The sequence below is a fragment of the Chelonia mydas genome, chromosome 11 (genome assembly GCF_015237465.2).
Source record: "Chelonia mydas isolate rCheMyd1 chromosome 11, rCheMyd1.pri.v2, whole genome shotgun sequence".
Classification (NCBI taxonomy): Eukaryota; Metazoa; Chordata; order Testudines; family Cheloniidae; genus Chelonia; species Chelonia mydas.
This window is the reverse complement of record NC_051251.2, coordinates 73114945-73139367: the sequence shown is the minus strand read 5'-3', so window position 1 is coordinate 73139367 and position 24423 is coordinate 73114945. Positions and strand designations below refer to the sequence as shown.

General features: G+C 44.8%; 1 protein-coding gene across 1 annotated transcript in view; it reads left to right on the top strand.

Moving 5' to 3' along the window:
• TWIST2 (twist family bHLH transcription factor 2) overlaps positions 1 to 14469 on the top strand; it is a 71075-nt gene extending 56606 nt beyond the window's left edge. The window contains exon 2 of the mRNA XM_007060799.4: positions 14383 to 14469. The gene's annotated coding sequence lies outside the window, so the exon portion shown is untranslated. The remainder of the gene's footprint in view (positions 1 to 14382) is intronic.
• The last annotated feature ends 9954 nt before the right edge of the window (positions 14470 to 24423 follow it).

Sequence of the window (24423 nt, the reverse complement as noted above, 5' to 3'; positions counted from 1 at the left end):
AACTGCTCTCTGGCTTCTCTCACCAATGGTGAAGCACAGGGGGTTTCTGCCTCTAACCTGCATAGTATTTTACTTCCCCAAGATTAAGGGCAGGGGGAGGAAACTGACGATAAACATCTCGGTGGCTGCAAAAATCAATAACATCTGCTGCAGTTGGGAGCAGCTGGTTCGGAGAAATACAAAGCAGAGGTGCCCCAGTTTGTTGCCTGTTGCTCCTCCTCTCCCAGGGGCTGTCACTTAGGCAGCATGAGGCCTGAGAGCCGCTCCCACTCGGAAAATAAAAGCTATAGCGCTGACTGACGAAGGGGGAGAAGGCTAGCTCACAACCACGGACCTACGGGTGCTGTCTCTTTGCAGGATCCGGGCCTTAGGGAGGCTGTGTGCAAGTCAAAAGTTAGAGTGTTCCCTGGACTGCACAATGCCACATGAGTGTAAGTAAGGGGGAATAAGATCCCTCAGGGGCTACCCAGAGGTCAGATCCAGGAACACAGGGGTAAGTGGGAGCTGCATATCTGCTATCCTCTCAAACTGGTAGAAGGGAAACAAGGGGAGTCTGTGGTGTCACTGTAACCCATGGCTCCTGGTGTTCTAAGGCCTCCTTCCACAGGGGAGATGAGGCTATTACAGCGCATAGTTCCAGAGCCTACCTGTTTAGCTCAGGCTACACAGAGGTGTGGGGGGGTTGTCAGGTCTGGGAAAGGTACTCTGAGCATCACAGATCTTCCCCAGACCTGAAGAAGACCTCTGCGTGGCTTGAAAGCTTGTCTCTCGCACCAACAGACGTTGGTCCAATACAAGATATTACCTCACCCACCTTGTCTCTCTAATATCCCAGGACTGACACGGCTACTACAACACTGCACACAGTAATTTACTGCTGATAGAGACCAGTAAATTACCACTCCTTCTGCCTGGAGCAAGGAGGTACAATTCTCTCCTGGCAAAGCTATGCATTGCCCTGCGCTCTGGGCTTTGCCACAGATCTAGTCCCATGCAACCAAGTTACATCTCAGTAAAGGCCTAATCCTGCTGCATTCATTTGCACAGTAGTACCTCCCTGCCCCAGCAGCCCCTCTGATTTCAGCGGGTACGGTGTTAGCAGGGAGGAGGAGTGGAAGAAGCAAGGCTGTAGTAATAGTGCCATGCTATCACTTACTCTCCCTTCCTGTCTGACTGATTCTCTGACGGAAGGTGATCTCCTCTCACCTTCATTCAGAGACGCAAAGAGTGAGCCTTGATGGGAAATTATCTCAATAAACTAAGCACCATTAAAGGGCCTAACTATCTTTGCAGATCTGGGCTTCGAGCTTCAGCTTGTATAAATTATTATAACACTACTGAGGCTGATTACGCCAGCTAGAGACCTGGCCTCACAAGTAACGAAGCATTTTCTGAAATGCCTAAAGAAATAAAAAGCGCAGTGTTAAACTATTCGTATTAATTCCAGGTCTTCACAGTTTGATTTCAACCAATGCCAACTTCACCCTGTACAGCAAGCACCATGGGGCTTTGGGCAAATTTCCTTTTACCAAGTGTCCGCTGTTGCAGCCACATTGTAAGTCAGGTTCCACTGATGTACTACAAAGTATTAAGAGGCAGCAAGTGAAAGGGGAACTTCAGAATAGTCTTGTGTGGCACAAGCTACAACCTACTAGCAATGATGAGAAGCTGTTTTTGGTAGCGCTTTAAATGAAGCATTGCAGGCTGTAGATTTACCATAATTGTATCCTGTATGTTGACTGGGTTCAGTGGGTGGGTGCTGGGTGATATTGGTGGCCAGAAGGTTAGATTGCATGATCTAGTGGTCCCTTCTCGCCTTAGAAAATATAATAGAGAGTTTCAGTGCCCATACAGTGTCCTTTTATAGTGTCTCCCAGCAGCAGATCACAAAATGCCTTCTGATCATTAAGCCTTTCAAATTGCTGAGAGAGCTAGAGAAGTATTATAACGGAGGTCCAGAGATGCTAAGGCCCAAATTCTCAAAAGGTATTTAGGCACTTGACTCCCATTACTGCAATAGGAATAAAGCTCTTAAGTACCTCTGAGAGTCTGGGCCTAAGTAATTTGCCCAAGATCAGAAAGGAAATCAAAGAGTACTGAGATCTGCAAACTGCCCACTCTGCACTTTAACCTCACCCTGCATTTTAACCATTCATCCTTCTATTAAAACATCTTAGTGTAACCCTTCCGTCTGTTGGAGTCGACAGCAAGGGCTGGGTTTAATATCAACAATGCAACACAGAACCAGCTCAAGCCTCCACCCAGTAACCTGGGAGAATTACACACCACCTCCTGGGCACCTCTGAGAGGCAATACTTCCCCTCTCGCAAGCACAGAGTCTGAGTGTAGAAAAGAACCATTTAATAAAAAGGGAGAAAGGAACCCGGCATTAACTTGGGAAAACATCACAAGCAGGATTCATAAGCATAAAATCATGAGCAAAACACTCACCCCAGAGTACATTAGGCAGTGTCCTTTTGCCACAGACCAACAACCAAAAGTTCCTTTAACAAGCCCCCCTCTTCTCCCTCCACCACACCCCATTCACAGTTGTTGCCCTTAGTCAGTGAAGACCCAGAGTTCACAGGTGCATCTCCATGAGTTCATCTCCCACCCTGGCTGGGCAGGAAAGGCACCTTCCTCACTCTGCTGCACAGGCACTCACTTCGCCATCAGCTTCTCCACCTCCTCTAGGATGTCTTGAGACCCCACCACTGAACACAGCTCTCAGCAATTTCAGCCCATAGTGGGGGAGCCCCACTCCTGGTGCACACTAGACAGTCTTTACCATCAGAGACGCTACCCCAAAGCAGGTCTAAGGCTTAAACCTGGTTCTCAGTAATATCAGCCCTACTAATCTGCAACAAAAAACTCTCAGCTGAGTCTTAATCAGCTCTACTATTATATGACAGAGACAGTAAACAACAAATCACATCTGTGACCTTTCATGGCACCCCAAACACAAGTACCTCTCTCTCAACATCACTGGGCTTTGGCACCCTAGCCCCTGCCTAGCAAGTGCAATTTAAGTGAGGGTGAGCCCCTCAGTGCAGGCCTGCCAAGCACAGTTGTGCTGCCACTGATTCACACAACAAGGATAACAACCCTTTATTACCTCTGCCCCCAATAACAAAGTGACTTGTGATCCAACACCAGCCAAAAACGATCATTTGGGCAAAGCATTCCCATCATGCTGAGCACCTAGGCAAGGTGGGTATGTCCATGCAAACAAGGTTGGCTCCTGAAGTCCTCTTCCCCCACTCATTACTAGATGTCAGGGGAGAGCTCATTCAGACCCTGCACAAGCAAAGTTTTGACCCTGAAAAGGAAGATTTGCCAGTGATTCCAAGCCGTCCACTAGGACTTCTCTATTGCTATTGATTTGACATGGAAGATGCTTAGATAACACAGTGATGAGCAGCAGCATAAAACCCTAAGTTAAATAGCTGGATGGATCGGTTTACAATGAACTTGGTAAGCACCATGAAGCAGCAAACTGTGCAGAGTTTCTGAAGGCAATACACACTTGTACTGCTATTTCAGAGAGGCTAGGCTGAAACAGTAGTCAGCTGATACAAGTCCTTGTTACTCTGCATTTGCCACACATAAGATCAGTGTCTGCTGGTTTCCCCTGGGCTAGTAGGAGTTAGGGAAGCTGTGTAAGTGATGCACTCAAGAAGGGAGCAGATGACTACCTCAAAAGCAGCCACCAGCTGAATCCCTTGACAGGCTTTGAAGAGTGCCTTTCTCAGGATAAAAGGATAATAAATGTGTAGCAGTGCCTTGTGCAGGTAGGTGAAAGGTGTGGGAGAAAACACAGAAAAGTTGGTGTAACTTGATGACACCAGTAAGAGTTTATAGAAATTAAACAAAGTCCTATAGAAAATGCTGAAAATACTCAAGACTCTGAATCTTGACTATGCCGATTTACACCAGTTGACAATTTGGCCCTATAGCGTTTCACAGATTATACCGGCCTATAGTTCTGCTACACACAAAAACTGTTAAAAAGTGTTGAGGGCAAAAAGGGTAGGAAATACCAGGATTAAGGGGGCTTGCCCATCCTTAACTCAGCCCCCGAGTGTATTTGCAGTATGAGGCAGTCTTTAATTACATGATCACATACTGTTTTCCCACAAGACCCCTGCCTCTTTCAGTGCCCATGGTGGACAGTGCTCAGGGAATGAGCACCCATTCAATATTGTGTTTTATCCTCATTGTTCAGTGTTTCACCCTAGGCCTTATTTACTGCATACTATTCAAACCCTGCTCTGAAGACAGAATTATTACTTTCCTCATGCGCTTTTCTATGCTCCTCACTGTAGTATCTGAGTGGTTCACAAGCATGAATGAATTTATATTACAACACCCCTGGGAGATGACCGGTTAACATTATCCCCATTTTACAGATGGGGAACTGAGACACCGAGGGTATGTCTACACTGCAATTAAAAATCTGCAGCTGGCCCATGCCAGCTGACTCAGGCTCATGGGACTTGGGCTGCGGGGCTGTTTCATTGCAGTGTAGATTTCTGGTCTCAGGCTGCACTCTGAGCTCTGGGACCACAGCCACTGACTTTCATTTTTCCTGTTGGGTGCTCCACCCCTGCTCCACCCTGAGACCCTGCCCCCGCTCCTCCCCTTCCCGCAAGGCCCCTCCCTCTCTCAGCCTCTTCCTGTTCCATTCTTCCCCCTCCCCCCAGACCCTCCCCTCAATCCACCTCTTCCTGGCCCAGCCCCGCTCTGCCTCCTCCCCCCAGCAGCCCCTGCCCACTGACAAACAGCTGATTGGTGGGTGGCTGGTGGGTGCTATTTTTTTTCCATGGGTGCTCCAGCCTGAGAGCACCTCAGAGTCAATGCCTATGTCTGGGACTATCCCACTTCACAGGGTCCTAGAGCCCAGCAGTCTACAGTGCAATGAAACAGCCCCGCAAGCCCAAGTCCCATGAGCCCGAGTCAGCTGGCACAGGCCAGCCATGACTTTTTAATTGCATTGTAGACAGACCCAGAGAGACGAAGGTCAAAAGTATCCACTAATTTTGGATGCTGATTTGAGAAACGTAGGACCTGTTTTTTCAGAACACTTAGCATTACATAGCAATTTGTGTGTCCAATTCACAGCTCCCATTGACTTCACTTGTAGCTGTGAGTGCTCAGCACATCTGCAAATAAGCCCCACAGAGTCTGAAGTTGGATACCCAGAAAATGAGAAACACAGTTAGTGGCCACCTGTTAAAAATTTGGTTTAAGCAACTTATCCAGCCACACCCAGCAGCTCAGTGGCAGAGGTAGAATCCAGTTCTCCAGGGCAGCTTTCAACCGCCTTAACCACAAAACCATGCTTCCTTTTCCTGTAATCCCCTTCCTCATTCACTGCACACCTTCCAACTACAGCAGCACACGAGGTTGGGGGCTGACAGACAAAACTCTGATTCACCTCCTGAGCAGGTCCATCCCATGCACTGAATGAGACAGGACTCCAGTGGAGAAAAAAATAGCATGTGATCATGTAACGAAAGATTGTATCATACTGCGTACCCACAAAGGGGCTCAATTAAGGTTTCACAAGCAAAAATTCTAGTATTTCCTAACTTTTGAGTGCTTAATTTTTCAACCTCCCTAATGTTCTTTTAATGTATTTTTTGTATATAATTTCCTAGGTAATTTAAAAAGCAAACTGAAAATACAGAAATTCCCTCATGTGGAATCACATTAACACCCACATGGGTCATCAGCAGGGTTGGACTCATTAGATCCCAGCACAGGCCTCTGCCCCTTGAACCAATTAAGTAACTGACAGCAGTAATAGGTTGTCATCCTCTGTATAACAAAACTCCTTCATAAAGCAGTGTGAGGTCTATGAATGAAAAGCACTATATAAAAACTAGGTATTATTATTATTGTTATATGGACCAGCCATTGTAGGGCCATGACACACACACTTTGCCAGTGGGTTTCAGACAGCGTTATTGATGGTGGAGGAATGGTGAGACTCAGAAATCTTGGTTCTATTCCAGGTCTTGAGGGCATTGTGCTCTAGTAGCTACAGGTTCTTCTGTTCCTCTTTCCCCTAAGCCTGACTTCTTCTACCCATTCCCTCCAGCCTGTCTTTCTCCTAGTCCTGTCTCCCTCCCTACCCCTCAGCCCAGTCTCCATGCACCAGATTTTCAAAATAGCTCTGCACTCAGGAGTTCCCATTTTGATATTGATGAGCAGCTTCTCAAAAGAGTTTAGCGTGTAACAGTACAACAGAAAAGTACAGCATTATCACAAAGGTTTATCACTGCCTCTTCCTCCACTGAGTTTGGTACTGTAATATTTTTGGAAGTTAAAGCGCTACATAAACAGGATTCCTCTGGGCCCTACCCACCATGGGAGTTACCTTGGCCTTACTAAATATAAGTCCCATGGCCTTACTAAATATATCTTGAATGTATAACTGCATCATATACTGTATCACAGACAAATGCTTTTTGTCAGTTGTGGTGCACTTTGTTTGGAAGCTGAGAATATCCCTAGTAAATCTCTCTCCCCTCTTCTGACTGATTTATTTTCTTACATTTAGATACTGCCCAGAGTTTGTACCCATGCAAACAAACAAAATATCACACAGTACCAACACATTGCAGGTACTTCTGAATAAAGAGACAACAATTGCAGTGAATATATGGGTCTATTGCTGCCAGCCAGACCTGCTCCCTTGTGGTGTTGATCATTATTTCTGGAAGTATCACCAACCCATCAGATAAAATGACATTTTAGTCTAGGATATAAGAGAAGATACAGGCACCTGAGAGTAGGGCTATTTTGTTACTTTTATGTCTCAAATAAATAAATAACACTGGAGGCATGCGAAAATGCACTCTCTTCTGAACGACACACTGGTTTTGCCCTATTCCTTTGAAATTAGACCCCCAGGAAAGTTTCAAGGCAAGCATTAATAGGTAGCTAATGCTGACCAGGTGCTCCTTGTGGAAAACATTTCCGCCCCAACAACAAACAAGGGGCTGTGGGAGGGATGGGGGTCGGAAATCACATTTTTAAAACATTTTCCTGTTGAAATGCTAATGAAAAGGCAAATCAGATTCCATGGGGGGAGCAGGTATCGTTTCAATTTAAAAGGCAGGTTCACGGTGGAAGTAGCCATCGTTCTATCAGTAGCAACTTTGTAATTTTACTCAGAGGGCTGAATTCCCTCCTTTCCACCATGGCTCAGATTCTCAAGGACTCATGGAGCTATATAAGCAAAGGATGGGTTCATGAATATACAGGCACTGGAATGGGATTCAAAAGCTACATATTCAATTCCTGGTTCCCTCACAGACTTTTTGTGGGACGTTGGGCAAGTCACTTAATCTACCCTGTACTTCCATGCCCCGCATTTGTAAATGGGGGACAATATTCACTACCTCACTGAGATGAGAGTGAAGTTCATTGGGAGTTGCTCAGACACCACAGTGAGGAGGGCTAACTGGAGCCAGAGTGAAAGCTAGTGGTTCCACACAGCTGTCTGCTTTACAGCCATAGTCCACCCTGGTGTAAGGGTACAGCTCCGCTTCCTCAGTTGAGCCGCTCTTACTTATGCCAGCAGTGAATCCTGTCCTTAGGGCGAGGCCCGGCTTTGCTTTAAAGTCCTCTCACCCATACCATATAATCTGCAGTGTCACAGGCCCAGAGCCTCAAAGGTATATAGGTGCCTAACTCCCATGGGGGTAGGGCCCAGAGGAATCCTGTTTGTATAGCACTTTAACTCCCATGGGAGTTAGGCACCTAAATACCTTTGAGGATCTGGGCCACAGTCACTCTATAAGTAGCCATGGGCCAGAAGACTGTGTGGTCAAGTTCCCCACTGGCATATTCAAAAAGGCAGCCACTCCAATGCAGAGCTGAGGGGAGATGCAGTCTCTCAGAGGTGCCTTTCACTTGACCCCAGGTGAAAGTCTGGGTCTCACAGCACGTATTGAAAAGAGCAGGGGCTATTCCTGTGATCCATACAAAGATGGTTCTTATCATAGCCTGTGCGTAAGCCACGGCTAAGTGCATAGCAACTGCCACATCTGCCCACACAGTCACTGCGTTATCAGTCCAGTTTCTCTCTCATCCCTTTCCAAAGCACTCCGTGCCCTGTGAAACCAAATCCTATACCTAGGGCCCACCCTAGCCGCTGTTTGCCAGGTAGGCCAGTCTCCCTACACAGTCTTGCACACTGTAAGGCAAGAAGGGACACTCATGATCATCTAGTCTGACCTCCTGCATATTGCAGGCCACAGAACCTCACCCAGCCACTCCTGTGATAGGCCCCTCACCTCTGGCTGAGTTACTGAAGTCCTCAAATCATAGTGTAGAGTTCCACCATTTATTCTAGTTCAAACCAGCAAGGAACCCGTGTCCCATGCTGAAGAGGAAGGCAAAAATCCACAGCATTTCTGCCAATCTGACCTGGGGGGAAATTCCTTCCCAACCCCAAATATGGCGATCAGTTAGAGCCTGAGCATGTGGGCGAGACCCACCAGCCACACACCTGGCAAGAATTCTCTGCAGTAACTTGGAGCCCTCCCCATCTAGTGTCCCATCACTGGCCGATGGAGATATTTGCAAATAGCAGTCATAGATGGGCCACATCTATTGTAGGCAATCTCATCATACCTTCCCCTCCATAAACTTATCAAGCTCAGTCTTGAAGCCAGTTAGGGGTTGTTGTTTTTTTGGCCCCACTGCTCACCTCGGGTGGCTGTTCCAGAACTTTACTCCTCTGATGGTTAGAAACCTTCATCTGATTTCAAACCTAAACTTGTTGATGGCCAGTTTATATGAATTTGTTCTTATGTCCTCACTGACCCTTAACTTAAATAACTCCTCTCCCTCCCCGGTATTTATCCCCCTGATTTATTTATAGAGAGCAAGCATATCTCCCCTCAGCCTTTGTTTGGTTAGACTAAACAAGCCAAGCTCTTTGAGTCTCCTCTCGTAAGGTAGGTTCTCCATTCCTCGGATCATCCCAGTAACCCTTCTCTTCACCTTTTCCAATTAGAAGTCATACTGTCAAGGGAAAGATCTTGTAAATTAAAGCCGATACCAGGGTTACGGCAGGGGTGGCACCCCAGTACTCAGATTCAAACAAAACTGTGTCTGGGGGGGTCTGCTTTCCGACAGACTGTATAGTTGTATCGTCCAGTCTGATGCGTGGTAAGATATCCTAGCTCTTACAGAGCACTTTTCCTCCATAGCGCTCTCAAAGGGTTTTACAAAGGAGGTCAGCATCATGATCCGCATTTTACAGATGGGGAAACTGAGGCACGGTTCAGGGAAGTGACTTGTCCCAGGTGACCCAGCAGGCCAGTGGCCCAGCCCGGAATTAAACCCATGTACCTTGAGTCCCAGTCCCATGCTCTATACCTTTGGTCCTAACCCCTTTTCCTCAACCTCCTTGCCACAATTCCATTCTCCCAATGCACTCCAGCCACCTCCTGAAGGGGGAGGTCTGGTAGCCCTGTGCACACTCTCCTCTATTATTGTTGAGAGAAGGGAACGGTGGGCCCTACACTCCATTCCCAGTCTGTGAAGGTCCAGCAAGTGAGGCACACTGCCCCCCAAAATCCACCTTCAAGGTAGCTTTTTTCCCCACCACCCCTTGTGCCTCAGTTTCCCCATATGGGAGACAGGTCTAATGCTTACCTACCTGAGAGGTGTGTTGAGAGACTTAGTTCATTAATGTTCAATTAAAGTGCTATGAGATCCACTGATGCAAAGTGCTGTAATTCTGGACAGCCAGCTGAGATCCCAGGACTCCCCAGGTTCCAGTTCACTTCCATTCCCAAGGTTTATCCGACCTCAGGCCAGATTCTGTGCTACACCATACAGGAGGCACAGCACAGGCACCCAGAGTCAGTGGTGGCTTTACACCCACCTAATATTGGGCTTGCTGGGGACTTAAATCCCTGGTGTAATTTAGAGCAGCCCCATGGCCTCTATCTTGCTAAATTGAACTGCCCAAACTAACTGGAATGGAGAGCATTCTGGCCACACCCCCAGCCACCCCTACACCAAATGCTGTGCAGGAAAGCAGAGTATGGCTGCCTATACCTCCCCATTATCAGCCTGAACCCCTTTCATCTCTACACCCAGTATATGGCTGATCTTGGGCTCCCTGCCACCTTCCTCTCCCCATGCCTCAGTTTCCCCATGTGTAAAACGAGGTTAAAGATACAGACCTCCTTTGTAAAGCCCTTTGAGACCTACTGATGCTAAGAGCTGCATGACATCTAGACGTAGTACCATAGCATTTTCCCTGGACACGTGACACAGGGATTTAAGGAAGTGCAGTGTTGAACATTTGCTCCACCCCAAGCAAAGGACTATCCCGTGGTGTCTTTCTCGTTCCTCTGCTTCGTTATTCCCCCCACCCTCCCCAACCAATGGGGCTGTAGCAACACAAGTGCAAAGGAAAGCCTTGTCTGTCATCTGTTGGCACACATTCACACACGCAAGCCACTTCTGTCAGGGCACACGCAACATGTAAGCTTTTCTAAGTGGCCCTGGGCAGTCAGTCAAGTCCTGAACTCTTCTACAGAATGTGGGTGTAATTAGATAATTAATAACTTTTTTAAAAAGGCTAAATGGAAGCTTTCCTTAGAGAGAGGAAATAATTATATATCATTTTTGATATGTGAGCTGAGTCAGCCCTCGCAGGGGAGATACAGTGTCTTCCATGAAAAGCCAAAAAATTATGCGGGGTGTCCCCTGGGCAGTCGTGGCTTACAGGGCTTGCCTCGCTAGTCTGAGAAGCCATGGCTGGGCAAATGAACAGCAGCATGTTCATTATTCTTCCTGCGCAGGAAGGAGTCTGCTGGCACAAGAGCCCCTGTTGTCCAGTCGTGCTGAAGCGAGATGAGCTCAGTACTCCTTGGTGAGATTTAACCACCTGAGCCGAAAGGGTGTTTAGGAGACACTGTGTGGGGCATGGGTTGGATGGAGCCATGGAGCTAGGCTGAAGGGCTACAGATGGATTGAAATGATGAGCTTAACTGTGTGTTTTAAAAGGCAGATGTCTCCCAGGGACATCTAGCTGAAATTTGCTGACTGGCTGGAATGGTGAAGGTTAAACAACACAGCCAGCCCATTACTGATCGGCCCTACAGCTTCCCTAGGCTCCAGGAACATGACGCATGGACCCAGACCCAGGCCTACACAGGCTGCATGATGAGAGGGCTGCTTCCATCTCTGGATTTAAGCCTTTCGCTGCCATCCCGCAAGACGCTCTGGAGAGACTGTAGAGCTGCAGACTAGATTTAAGCTGTGCAGCCTGCTGTGGCATAGAAATCAGTGGCCTTGTTTTTCTAAGTGCGTGGAAGCCTGAGGCACGCACCCAGACTACTGCCCCCAAAGGGTGGGGAGTAACTGTGTGTATTTGCAACAGGGGCACCTTCATTGTACAGGGAGAACAGGTAGTCACTGTGAGTGGGTGCTTGGCATTGGCCTATCCCCACTCCAATGAAAGTCAAAGGCAGTTTTACATTATTTTGCTTTAAAATGTAACATAAAATAGGCAAGTTCTCCTGAGCAGAGCATCATATCTTCACGTTGTTTGATTAACAGGTCCCATGCAGGGTTTCTGGTACTTTGAATTCTCCAGGCTGGTGAGGGAATGGGGACAGGGAAAATTCCATCTGTGCTTTAACATTCCAAATATGCAACCATCAGCACAAGATAAAGTGAGGGCATTTTGCCTTTGTACAGTAAAATAACTATACCTTGACTAGCCCGCATAGCAAAAAAAAAAAAAAAGATGATGTGCCAGGTACTATATGTGTAACACTGACACACAGACACCATTGGCTTGATTTCGTAATGCAATATATAATGTGACACTCACTTTAAACATATAATTCAAATAGGTATGGGTCACTGAGTCTCTTTCTCAGGCAAAACTATCCTGGGTAGTTCTTTGTTTGGAAAAGGTTTCTAAGGAATTAAAGGGTTTGGATTTGGGTTGAGTTAAATGTGCTGGGAATAAATCCTGACAGGTGCACGTTGGTGTCATGGACATTCGTGTAGCAGAAATCTTGCTTCTGGGCCAGAAGGCTGTGGGTTCAAGTTCTGCACCACAACTTGGGGTCACGTGACAGCTGAGAGGAACTCGTCCATTAGGGTTCACAGGGTTTTTAGTTAACCCAGGTCAGATGGCTTGGTCGTCATGGGTTCATAAACTCCAGACAGTGGGTTGGAGCTTCAGATTCACATTAACACCCCCAGCCATGGAGGTTTTCAAATTTTGGTGTAAAACTTTCACACAGCCCTAGCTTGTATCTAGTGCTGGTTCTGCTGCACAGTGTGGTACTTACAAAGGGTGCTGCAATTATCAAGGGCATTAACCTGAGATCCCCTCTGTCCTTCTCTTAGCAGATGATAAAATTCCATAGCGCTTTTCTTAGGGAGTTGATAAAATACCCCAGTGTTCTATGAGCATAACACTAGCCCTGCTTGTAAGTAACTGCATTGCCGTGCTCAGATCCTCAGCTATGGGGAAAACGGTGGATGCGATATATCTTGACTTTAGCAAAGCTTTTGATACGGTCTCCTACGGTATTCTTGCCAGAAAGTTTAAAAAGTATGGATTGGATGAATGGACTATAAGGTGGATAGAAAGCTGGCTAAATTATCGGGTTCAATGGGTACTGATCAACAGGCTCAATGTCTAGTTGGCAGCTGGTATCAAGCCCCGGGGGTCGGTCCCAGATGTTGGTCCTGGGGCCGGTTTTGTTCAACATCTTCATTAATGGATTGCACCCTCAGGAAGTTCATGGATGACACTAAGCTGGAGGGAAAGGTAGATACGCTGGGAAGTAGGGATAGGGTCCAGAGTGACCTAGATAAATTGGAGGATTGGGCTAAAAGAAATCTGATGAGGTTCAACAAGGACAAGTGCAGAGTCCTGCACTTAGGACAGAAGAATCCCATGCACTACTACAGGCTGGGGACAGACTGGCTGAGCAGCAGTTCTGCAGAAAAGGACCTGGGGGTTACAGTGGATGAGAAGCTGGATATGAGTCAGCAGTGTGCCCTTGTTGCCAAGAAGGCTAGCGGCATATTGGGCTGCATTAGTAGGAGCACTGCCAGCAGATCGAGGGAAGTGATTATTCCCCTCTATTTGGCACTTGTGAGGCCACATCTGGAGTATTGTGTCCAGTTTTGGGCCCCCCACTGCAGAAAGGATGTCGACAAATTGGAGAGAGTCTAGTGGAAGGCAACAAAATGATTAGGGGGCCGGAGCACAAAAATGATGCGGAGAGGCTGAGGGAACTGAGGGAATTTGATAGCAGCCTTCAACTACCTGAAAGGGGGTTCCAAAGAGGATGGAGCTCAGCTGTTCTCAATGGTGGCAGATGACAGAACAAGGAGTAATGGTCTCAAGTTGCAGTGAGGGAGGTCTAGGTTGGATATTAAGAAACACTATTTCACTGGGAGGGTGGTGAAGCACTGGAATGGGTTCCCTAGGGAGGTGGTAGAAACGCCATCCTTAGAGGTTTTTAAGGCCCAGCTTGACAAAGCCCTGGCTGGGATGGTTTAGTTGGGGTTGGTCCTGCTTTGAGCAGGGGGTTGGACTAGATGACCTCCTGAGGTCCCTTCCAACCCTAATCTTCTATGAATCTATGGCAAGTTTATATCCAGCATAAAATGCACCCTAATTAGCACACCTGAGTATCGCATCATATTATCATCATTCATGGAAACATCTAACCTTCTTTTTGACTCCTGCTAAACTCTTGGCCTTTAAAATCTCCTGTGATGGAGTTCCACTGCCAACATTTTTCCTCTCAGTAGTTTTAAGATGTATTATCATTTCATGTCTCTAGGTGGCTCCGGGTGTTGTGTTATGAGAGAAAGTAAACAGGAGCATCTGAATGACATTCTCTACACCATTCATCACTGCATCTATTTCTACCATGTTAGCTCTTGTTTGTGTCCTCACTAAGCTAAATAATTCTGAACTAATTCTAAAGTTCCCGTTCCTGAATGTCAGGAAGTCTATCTCACCTGGAAGGCTTTCCATGCCTCTATGGGTGCTTGTGGAGGTTTGAATCTGGATTCATGAAAGCAGCTCTGTTCAGGATAGCACTGTAACACATGCTTCACTTTAAGCCTATGTAGAAATCAATGGACTTGTTTTTAAAATGGATGGAGGCCTAAAAGACTGCTGGTGGGGTGGGGAGTAAACATTAAGGGTGTGTCAGTTTAGGTGTAAGTATAATCCTGAAAAAGAATAGATTTAGGCCTTGTTTTCCTGAATCATTGCCTTGATTTGTAAGAGAAAGGGCTTATCAGAGAACAGGCATAGGAAGATGTCCAGTATGATATGTTTGTTTTTTCTCTCTTTTATTCTAGACTGTCCAGTGTCTGAGACTGAAGTGGAATTGGGACATATCCAAGTTTGTAGCCTCTGAAACCTTAATAACCTCAAGTAAACTGGTCCAAAAGAACCCTCTAGACCTGCCTAGCTCTGAACTCTTGCAGAGCACTTAGACTGAGTGGAAAAACAGCACCAGAGCGAATGGGCTGAAATTTTGCAACATTTCTCCCCAAGAGACTGACCCAGAATGAAAGAAAAGAAAGGAAAAGAAAACCATGTTGATTGTGTAGTGTCGTTGGGTTTTTGTTTGTGGGTGTGTTTGGTTTTATTTTATTTTTTTCTGAACATCTTAATTCAGGAATACATTTATGAGAAATCTTTCGGGTTGGATTTTATCTTCCCTTTGCTGTATTCTTTTTTTTTTAAATGTATATTTTTAACTCAAAATGATTTCTTGTACAATAACATCAAAACTGGACCAAGGCGCTCAGAAAAAAACCATCATGGCCTCCCCAAATCCTGCATGATTTGTTTCAAGTAAAGTCTGGATTACAGATTCTGCTCTCCATACACCCATCACCTCTTCCAATTGCTCCATGATTTGTTACAGCTCAACCCTTTGTTAATGTTTCATTTTCTGTTCCAGTGTATATGTTGCTTATTTGTTTTATTTATTGAGATATTTTTAACAAGCTAAGAGACTGCAATGTGGCTGTGTATACTGCTTCTCTTGCCACGAAAAATAAAGATGTCCTGCAGCTACTGGAGGTATTTGATTTACTTTGTGATTTCACCGTCCAACACTTAAGCAAAAAGGACACTAAGTTCTTTATTTGTTACTTTCACCTTGTCTACATTTAAACTGCCACACCAGTCACTAAAATCAGTTTCACAGGTTATAGGGCTTACTACAGTGGTAATACGGTGAAATTCTATGTCTTGTGTTATGTAGGTCAGATTAGATTATCTAATGGTGCTGTCTGACCTTGCAATCAATTAAACCAGCACAAACCTCTATGTTTAATTGATTTCAGCCTGTCTTATATTTGGTTACTAACTGACTTAAGCTAAATGGATATAAGCCAAATTTAAATCAGTTTTAGAGTGTCCTCCCAGGGGTTTGCACTAGTTTAACTAAACTGATTTTAAATCATACCTTTGATGCAACTTTTATTAAAGTCAAATTCTTTCTTAAATAAAATATAATGCCACTTAACAGTGTATCTATTTCTGAATTACTTTCTCTAAAAATGAGCACTTCTTTAATTATTGTGTACTATCTATATGATGGTAGTACTAGAGGATTCTGTCAGCTAGTGGCTGTACTTAGTGGGTGAAAGTCCCTGCCCCAAAGAGCTTACACAGAACACATACAGATAAGTGAATTGCCCTGGGTCACAAAGCATATCAGTAGATAAACTAGGTCTGTTAACTGCCAGAGCAGTGGATTATCTCCTAGACCTCGGAAGTCTTCATGAACTGTGTGTGTTTGGGAAGGCTAAGGCAGTAGTGGTGTTTTGCCAGTGAACGTCGTAATCATCTCTGTAAGTAGCAGGTTGTCTCCAAAGCTAAGCTGCTTAGAGGGACGCTTAGTTCACCAAGTCAGTCACAAATTTTCCAATTCAGTATCAGCTCACAGTTGTTAGTGGTTTTTGCAAAAGCAATATTGTGACGTTAAATTATTGTACAGAGACCCAGGTCCCTGTCCTGCAAAGACTGGGTAGTCCCATTAACTTTAATGGGATGTCTAGTATGACCCAGTGAAAGAAACAGGCAGTTCCAACATAATCCAAAGTACTGTTAGCCTCTGTTGTCAGATGGGACAACAGAATGCATAACATGGTCTATCATGTTGGTCCTTGTTACTACTACACGTTATGGCTGCTAAAAAAAACCCCACAAAGTATATTTCACAAAAAAACAAAGAATATTAAATTTTTTGTCTGGAATTTCCTGTAATTTTTTTTTTAATTTTTCAAAATTGTCTGAAAAGTTTTGTTTAATTTCAATGGGGCAGAAAAAAACTCACTTCCTTTCACGTTTTGACTTTTTTCTGTGTAAAGTAAATGATAAAAATGTGAGAGAAAGTGTTTTTTCTCCATCAAAACAGATTGAATTTCATTAAAATATTCAAAATTTTTCATTTCAAAAATTTTTTGTTAAAAATGCAAACATTCTGAGCAAAATAATATTTTCTCAATTTTTTTTGCTGTGATCAAAGAGATATATTTCATCAAATTTCAACCAGCTCTACTGAACACCTATATTTAAAATAAAAAGGTATGTAGGAAAATTACAATAAAGTCACCTATTTTGGCTTTGGAATCATCATTCATCCATCCACATATACTCTATCCGAGGACAGAGACCTTTCTCCCAATTCGTGTTATCTACTCATAGGACCCGCATCATTATAGTATCTCAGCATCTCACAAGATTTGAATGCAACCCCTTGCAAGGTAGGGAAGTGCTGATCTCCCATTTTACAGATAGGAAACTGAGGCACAGGAAGGCTAAATGACTTGCCCAATGTTCCACAGGAAATCTGTGGCAGAGCAGCAACTTGAATACAGATCTTCCAACTTCTAGATTAGTGCCCTAACCACTGGACCATTCTTCCTCTCAATGCTCCTATTTAGCTAAAGACTGTTAGCTAGAACCTTGTGGAGCCGAAGCTGTGTGGATCAGAAAAGGTGTATTTGTCAGCATTACTTATACACTCTGTCTTCACATTCACCTTAGCACCAAAATAATAAACAATAGACCATAGATAGGGCCACTTTACCAGAGACTGACCTTCCTTTTAGCATCATTCAGAGGCTCTCTGTCAAACCTGTTGGTGCTACAGACTCTGAAGCAGAGGTTCCAAATTCCAGGCCATAAATAATGTGCTTAAGAAGAAATCATTCTGAATGCGAATTCCTTTAAGAAACATTCACCTTGGATTTGAAAACAGGGATTAATCATCAAAATTGACTGTTTGTTCTTATGCCCTAACTAACAACACCCCCAGTTGATTGTGCCTATTTGAGAGCATCTGGATTGAAGTATTCAGAGACAACACAGGTGCCTGAGAGAAATTATTTTAGATTGATGAAATGGAGGGTCTCTAATAAAGGCAATGTCTGAGGCTCAGTGCTCAGTGATGGCAGTATCAATTCATCTTTGCAAAGAGCGAAAAGATAGCCTCCTACGAAAGACTGTGTTGGAAACAGACACCTATAACATGTCCAAAAAAGATAGAAAAGGATGCTTTACTATGGTAAAAATAATTCTGTGATGTTTAAAGTTATTTAAAGCAGAGTCCATCTAAACTTCCTTCAGAGAGAAATGTTTCTACACACTGGACAGAGAACATACATATGTGCATCAAATGCATTATTTGCTTGGTAGGTTTTAAAACCGTAATCCCAAATGTTTTCAGTTGCATGGAATAAAACAAACCAAACAATTAAAAGTCTTTATTGCCTCAAAAGGTAATTGACATCTCCGTCTGCGTTCTGGTATCATTCAATAAGGTGTATTTAACATAGGTCATGCAACAGTGCAGTGAGTGGATTTTCACAGTGGGTGTCTGGTCTTAGATTTCTCACAACCCATGCAACACTCATCTTCATCTGTGCCCTTCCTTTCGCAACTGCTCTTTTCATGATGCTCAAAGATAAGTTGAGTCCAAATCTCAATGAAGCAAAATATTAGCCTGGGGGTTTTGATGAGCTGGGCATGGCTGGATAAAGCTGTGAGCCTTATCTGTGGAAAACACAGCTAAGCAGACGGATTTTCACAAGTGCCTCAACCCTGAGCTACAGGGAACACAGCTCGGAGTAAAAGGGTAATTCATTCTCTGTGCACATCCAGGCCAGGAGTCAGCCAAACACCCAAGCACACGCTTGACTTCAGTGAGACTTAAGCACATACTGTAGTTATTAACCACGTGCTTAAATGCTTCACTGAATCATGGCCCCAAACCTACCCTCTCTGCTAAGACTGCCATCTAATGTTATCTTAGCTAATGTTACCAAGGGGCACAAGTGCCCAATCCATAGCTCATGGAACCCAGTGGAATGGAAAGTTCTGTATTCTGCAGTGGGAAAAGACTTTTAAAATCAAATCATCCATGTTTTGCAGTTTTTTTCTGATGCTTTGGACTCCTCGTTTCACAGTGATGTGCTCAAGTACACCGAATGACGGATTAAAGCTCTCTCTGTTTGTAGGACATACCACTTTTAAAAATCTATTGTACATAAAGCTAGGCAAATAGTGACAATAAATACTCACAAACACCCATTGGTATGGACTTTTCATGAATTTTTGGTCAAGTGAAGGTTTATTCACATGAATATTCATGCAAAGCAAATGTGGGGCCTGTAGCCAATATTTATTTAATCATGAAACTAAATCAATATAATGATTAAACAAAATTATAAAGACCTTTTTCTGCCTGAAACGAATGGTTTGGTCATCCAATGAGAAAACAGAAAGAATGTCATGTGATTTAAATACCCATTCCTTGATATTGAGTTGTGAATATCAAACACCCCAAGAAATACTGCCAGTTTGGGAACTGAAATTTGTTCATGTAAAACAATTCTGAATAGCAAATATATTTGAAGATTAACTGTCAAATGACAGCTATTTTAATTAACAGAGAAAAAGGGCTACATTTGTCTAAGAAATTGTTCATTATGAATTGTAACTATTCAGTCAGCACCATGTATCAATTAAAACAAATAAGCAGAAGCAACAGTCAAGGTGAAATAATGAACCAACAATACAGCTTTGTCCTAATGTGCTATAACTAACCACTCATATATTTTGTGTTCATTTTTATTTATAGTTTGTGGTGCTCACTGCCACAGTCCCTGCTCCATTCACAAACATGAATGCATTTATCATCACAAACACCCCTGTGAGGTGTAAAACAAGGCAGAGAGAGAGATTGAGACCGAGATCCTTGAAAGTATTTAGGTAGGGTGACCAGATGTCCCGTTTTTATAGGGACAGTTCTGTTTTTTGGGACTTTTTCTTATACAGGCGCCTGTTACCCCTCACCCCCGTCCCGTTTTTTCACAGTTCCTATCTGGTCACCCTATATTTAGGCACTTAACTCCTACTGAAATCAGTGCAAGCTAGAAGCCTGAATACCTTTGAGGATCTCAGCCTAAGTGACTTTCTCAAGACAAATCTATAGCAGAACATGGAATCAAATCCGCATCTCATAATGCACTACATTAGCACTAAGCCACAAGACCATCCTTTTTCACAATAGTAAGTCCTTCAAGCCACCATACACACACATCCAGGGACTGTCTAAATATTATCGCCAAACCGGTCACACACAAATGCAAGACTACAGAAAACATTCAACATGCACAGTAATGGACTGCGAGTCTACAAAACAGCAAAGTAATCTTTATTCAAAAGCCGCCTTTCCACAAAGATTTACTGAGTTTTTACTCAAACCTTACTCAGGCAAAGGCCCACAAGAGCCTGATTTTCCAAAGAGAAAAGAGTTTTCAGACTCAAGTTCCCAGCTCCAAACCAAAAAAAAATAACCCAACAGACTTTCCCTCAAAAGCAAAATCTTCTAACCCCCTCCCGCCCTGAATTTTGACAGTGTGAAGATACTAGGAAGGGCATGCTCAGAATTGCTCAGAGATACTTATAAATATCTAGCTCTTGCTCTGCTGGGACCACTCAAGTGACATTTCTGGAAAACAAAATCAATCCCCATTAATATTTGACCACGAATAGAAATAGTCAACTTGCTGTTTATAACAAATGGTTAGCATTATTTATATAGCACTAACAATGTACTAAGCACCGGGGCGGCTCTACCAATTTTGCCGCCCCAAGCAGTCGCTGCCCAATTGCCGCCACCGCAACAGTGGTGGAGCTGCTGCCGAATTGCCGCCGCGGGACACGGACTGCCGCCCCATTCGGACTGCCGCCCTGTTCGGAATGCCGCCCCAAGTACCTGCTTGGAAAGCTGGTGCCTGGAGCCAGCCCTGCTAAGCACTCCAAAGGCACAGGGGAAGATGAAGCGTCTGGTGTGAACAACTTACAATCTAAGGCCCTCATCCTGAAACTGAGGACAGGTTGAGCTGCACTGATTTCAATAGGACTGCATGCAGGTGAAGAGGCATCCCTGCAGGCAGCCAGTTGCATGGTCGGGTCCTAAGGGTAAAATTCTCATTAACTTCAAGCCTTGGATGAATTGAAAGCTCATTGAAATTAAAACCTAACAAAAAGAAGAAAATTAAGGTGTATTCCGCAGTACAGCTACATACTGGCCCTTGCTCAGGGCTGGACATAAAGGCTTAATCTAGTCTTAAATCAGCAAGCAGAGTGGGGGAACATAGGTGTGGTATCACTCACTGCCGAGCAGAAACATTGCACCCAGATCTCAGGTAAGAAGCCTGGCAGTTGACTTGAAATCTCAGCTCATTCTTTAAATCACATTGCAGTTTTAATTAAAAAAACATAGAAAGCTTGAACTACCGTTCTTGCAGGTAGGCATTGTAACCACATGCGTACTTTAGAGGGAATCACAGGCATACACTCTGTCGCCCCATGGAACTTATCAGCAGGCTCTGAACCTACTGCCTCCAGAGTCCACGAGAGGCCTCTTCCAGCTCAGCTAAAGCAGCAACCAGGCACCCACCTGACCCCAGTGCTACTAACAGTACAGTAGCAACCAGCGGCACAAATGGGATGTTCTCCATTCTGTGAGACAGCCCAGAGAGGGAAATAATGCAGCCCTTCCCCCAGGGTGCTGGTTCAGCCTTTTCTCTTTTCTCTCCCAGGTGCCTGTGATCACCAGTCTTTGGAGTGCCTCTCCTCTCTCCTTGCACATGGCAGGTCCTGGGTTCTTTTTACTTGGCACCTGGTCCCTCCACACAAAGCATCTTCCCACTGTGCCAGATACCCAGGGGTTGTGGCCTTGAAAAATCAATGAGAATACTACAAGCTGTCAAGGAGTGTAAAGCCCAGTACACTGGGGACAATACATTAAACAAAACAAACCCCAGAAAAGGAATAAAATAACAGGACCACAGAGGGAGTGACTTTACTGAGAACAAGAACATAGGGTCTGGGGAAGTAAAGGGCTACAGTTAATTAATATTTAACCAATATCTATAAATGAGTTAATTCCCACCTCTTAACACACTCAAACTCCTCCTACCCCAGCTGCCTTCCTGAGGTGGATGGCACTGTTGAGGTGGCATGTCCTGAGACAGCGTTACAGCAGTGTGGCATCAACTGGCTTAACCAAAAGCTACCTTATTTTCTCTTCAGGCCAGAGTCCTCTTCTGACTCCAGCTAGGCTCCTGGGTTTCCTGGTCTGGAATCTTCCTGGGGTGTTGGCTGGCTCTTGGTAGCCAGAGCTAGGTGGGCTCTCTCCTTCTCTGGATACTAGCTCCAGCATTGCAGTGATCACAGTCTCAGAGCAGTGTGAGAACTCCCTTTGTGGGCAGTAGGCGCATAGCTGGGATGTCACGTGCCATGTGGTCTCTCTCCCAGCTTCCAAACCAAAACCAAAGCAAAACTCTCTCTCCTTTGTGTAGTCAGGCTGTCCCCTAGTAGGAAGGGGGTCTGCACAGCCCTGACTTATCATTGGTCCAGTGGACAGTTCATCCAGATCACACCATGAAGAAGACTCCTTATCAGCCCCAGCAGGGGTTTCTAGTTCCTTCTGTCACCAACCCTGATTCCAAGCATGCTGGGAATGGAGTCAGACACTTTGGCAGCCATTTTAACTGGAGTCCTTTAGGTAAGGCCCCCTACTTCTCAGACCAGAGCTCCAGGAGCTGGGATTCAGAAAACCCCCAGAGGGATTACAATGATATACAACTTGCCAGTGGGTTACACAGCAACTGGTGAGCCAACACTGGAATGTTGTGTTTCAGAATTCCTGGCTCTGGGAGCAGAGTGTGGTCAAGTGGTTACAGATAACTCAGCCAAGCACGTACTTTGGCACAGAGCTTCTTCAGAACAACGTGACAAAGCAAGGCCAAGGCTTGGCTCTGCCATGTTAGAGGCTGGGGTTCTAGTCATAGTGCTGCTTAACATGACCTGCAACTTCTCAGTTGTTATCTCTGCAGGGGAATGCCTACTCTAAAATAAGAGAGAAGGCCTTACTTAATAAGCGTTGTGGACAGATGCATTAACAGCAATCAACATAGAAGCTGGGACTAGAGTGCTTAGCCTTCTGGCTTGAAGCTCACTGAATACTCCCCTAGGCTACAGGCCATTGTATAATGGAGGAGCTCTCCCAGTGTCTTAAAAATATCTGACATTTTCCGTGAGAAGCAGGTAGGGTGACCAGATGCCCTGATTTTATAGGGACAGTCCCAATTCTGGGGTCTTTTTCTTATGTAGGCTCCTATTATCCCCCACACTCTGTCCAATTTTTCACACTTGCTGTCTGGTCACCCTAGAAGCAGGCCAATATGACAGACCTGCCAACTGCATGAGTGTCAAGCGAGATATGTGATGCTTAACAGGTCATCCTGGGGAGAGGGGGAGCCAAGGCTCACCCTCCCCTCCCCCCACTTTCCCTGCAATGCACTGGCCTACAGCAAAAGTGAGCCACCACACAGTAGCACGTAATCTGTGCCAGAGGTTTTTCTGCTCACCGGGGCCTACCTACATTCTGTCCTATGGGTGTCTCCCAAATCAGGGCCCCCAAACGTAGTGTCCAGTTTTGAAAATTTGGGCCTAGGTTTCCTTGAACGTTGGCGACTGCTCTTCAAAATGTCAAACAAGAGCAACAATTTACGTTTTTGGTCATGAATTATACAGAGTGGCACACCCCAATGAAGTGTTGCCATTGACTTCAGGGACTCCAGATTGGGCGCCACGGGATTGGCCAACGTAAGCAGTGATGCACACCCATGCATCTCAATGGAGAATCAACCCCTACAATGCTAACTGACCTCCTGCTGCACAATGTTCAGATAAACCTAGTTTAAAACCGTTCCGAGTCTTTCAGGGAGTGCCTGAAATGAGAAATGCCAGGAGGTACAATAAGCCAGAGTGCAGTGCAGTGAGCTGTGAAACTATCAGAAGACCCTATTCCAGACCAGTACACTTTATTATTTACATATGCAGTCCTCACAAGGTGGTAAAAGCTGCCATGTAATCTCTCATCAGTACTAATTCCCCCACTTTATAGCATAGCAGGAGACAGCTGTTTTGTAAGCCAAGTGAAAGGAGAAAATCGCATGTTGCACCAACGATTTGTTCAGAATTTGAATGCAATCATTCCAGCTTAGTCAGGGTTTCAGCCATGTCTTTACACTGTGATTTTAATGCCCTTTCAGCCTCAGTCTCGTAGTCTCAGAATTTGTTTTGAATATAGTAAAGTGCACTAAGCCTTTTTATGATTTCCTGTAGTATTTCAGAGCCTTGGAGCGAAAGTGCCTTCTAAATCTTTTTCCAGGACTCTCCTGTCACTTTAAATATTTGCAAGTATGTTGCCATTTTCAAGGTAAACCTTGAACGAAAATGATGCAGTTAAGAGTAAGATAGGTGCTTGATTCATATTTAAATACAGATCTATCCGTTCAGCTTTGGTTTCTGTGGCAAAAGATCCAGAGCAGAGATGAGCTTTTTAATGTTCTAACTCCAGGTGAGACCAGATTTCAACTGATCAGCACCCACAGTTGGGGTCAGACTCTCAAAAAAATTCAGTACCCAAGAGCTCCTGCCATGCACCCAACATGCTGAGCTCTATTGAAAACCTGGCTAAATATTTTAGTGCATAAATGGGATTTGGGCTGTTTTGTCTTTGAAAATTGTGCCATTTAAGAATAAAAGCTGTGATTTCCAGAGACTACCTGGATTTAGGAGCCCAACTCCCACTGAAAACTCAAAGGTCTTAGGTCTTGAAAATTTCAGCCACTGAGCCATGGGGTCTCTGGGGTCATTAGAGTGGAAAGATGATCCTGTGGTTGGGGCATTAACTCAGGATTTAAGAGATCTCTGTTCTGCTCCTGGCTAAGCCACAGATTCCACCTGTGATGGTGGGAAAGTCACTTAACCTACCTTGTTCCACACTGTTCTGTCTGTAA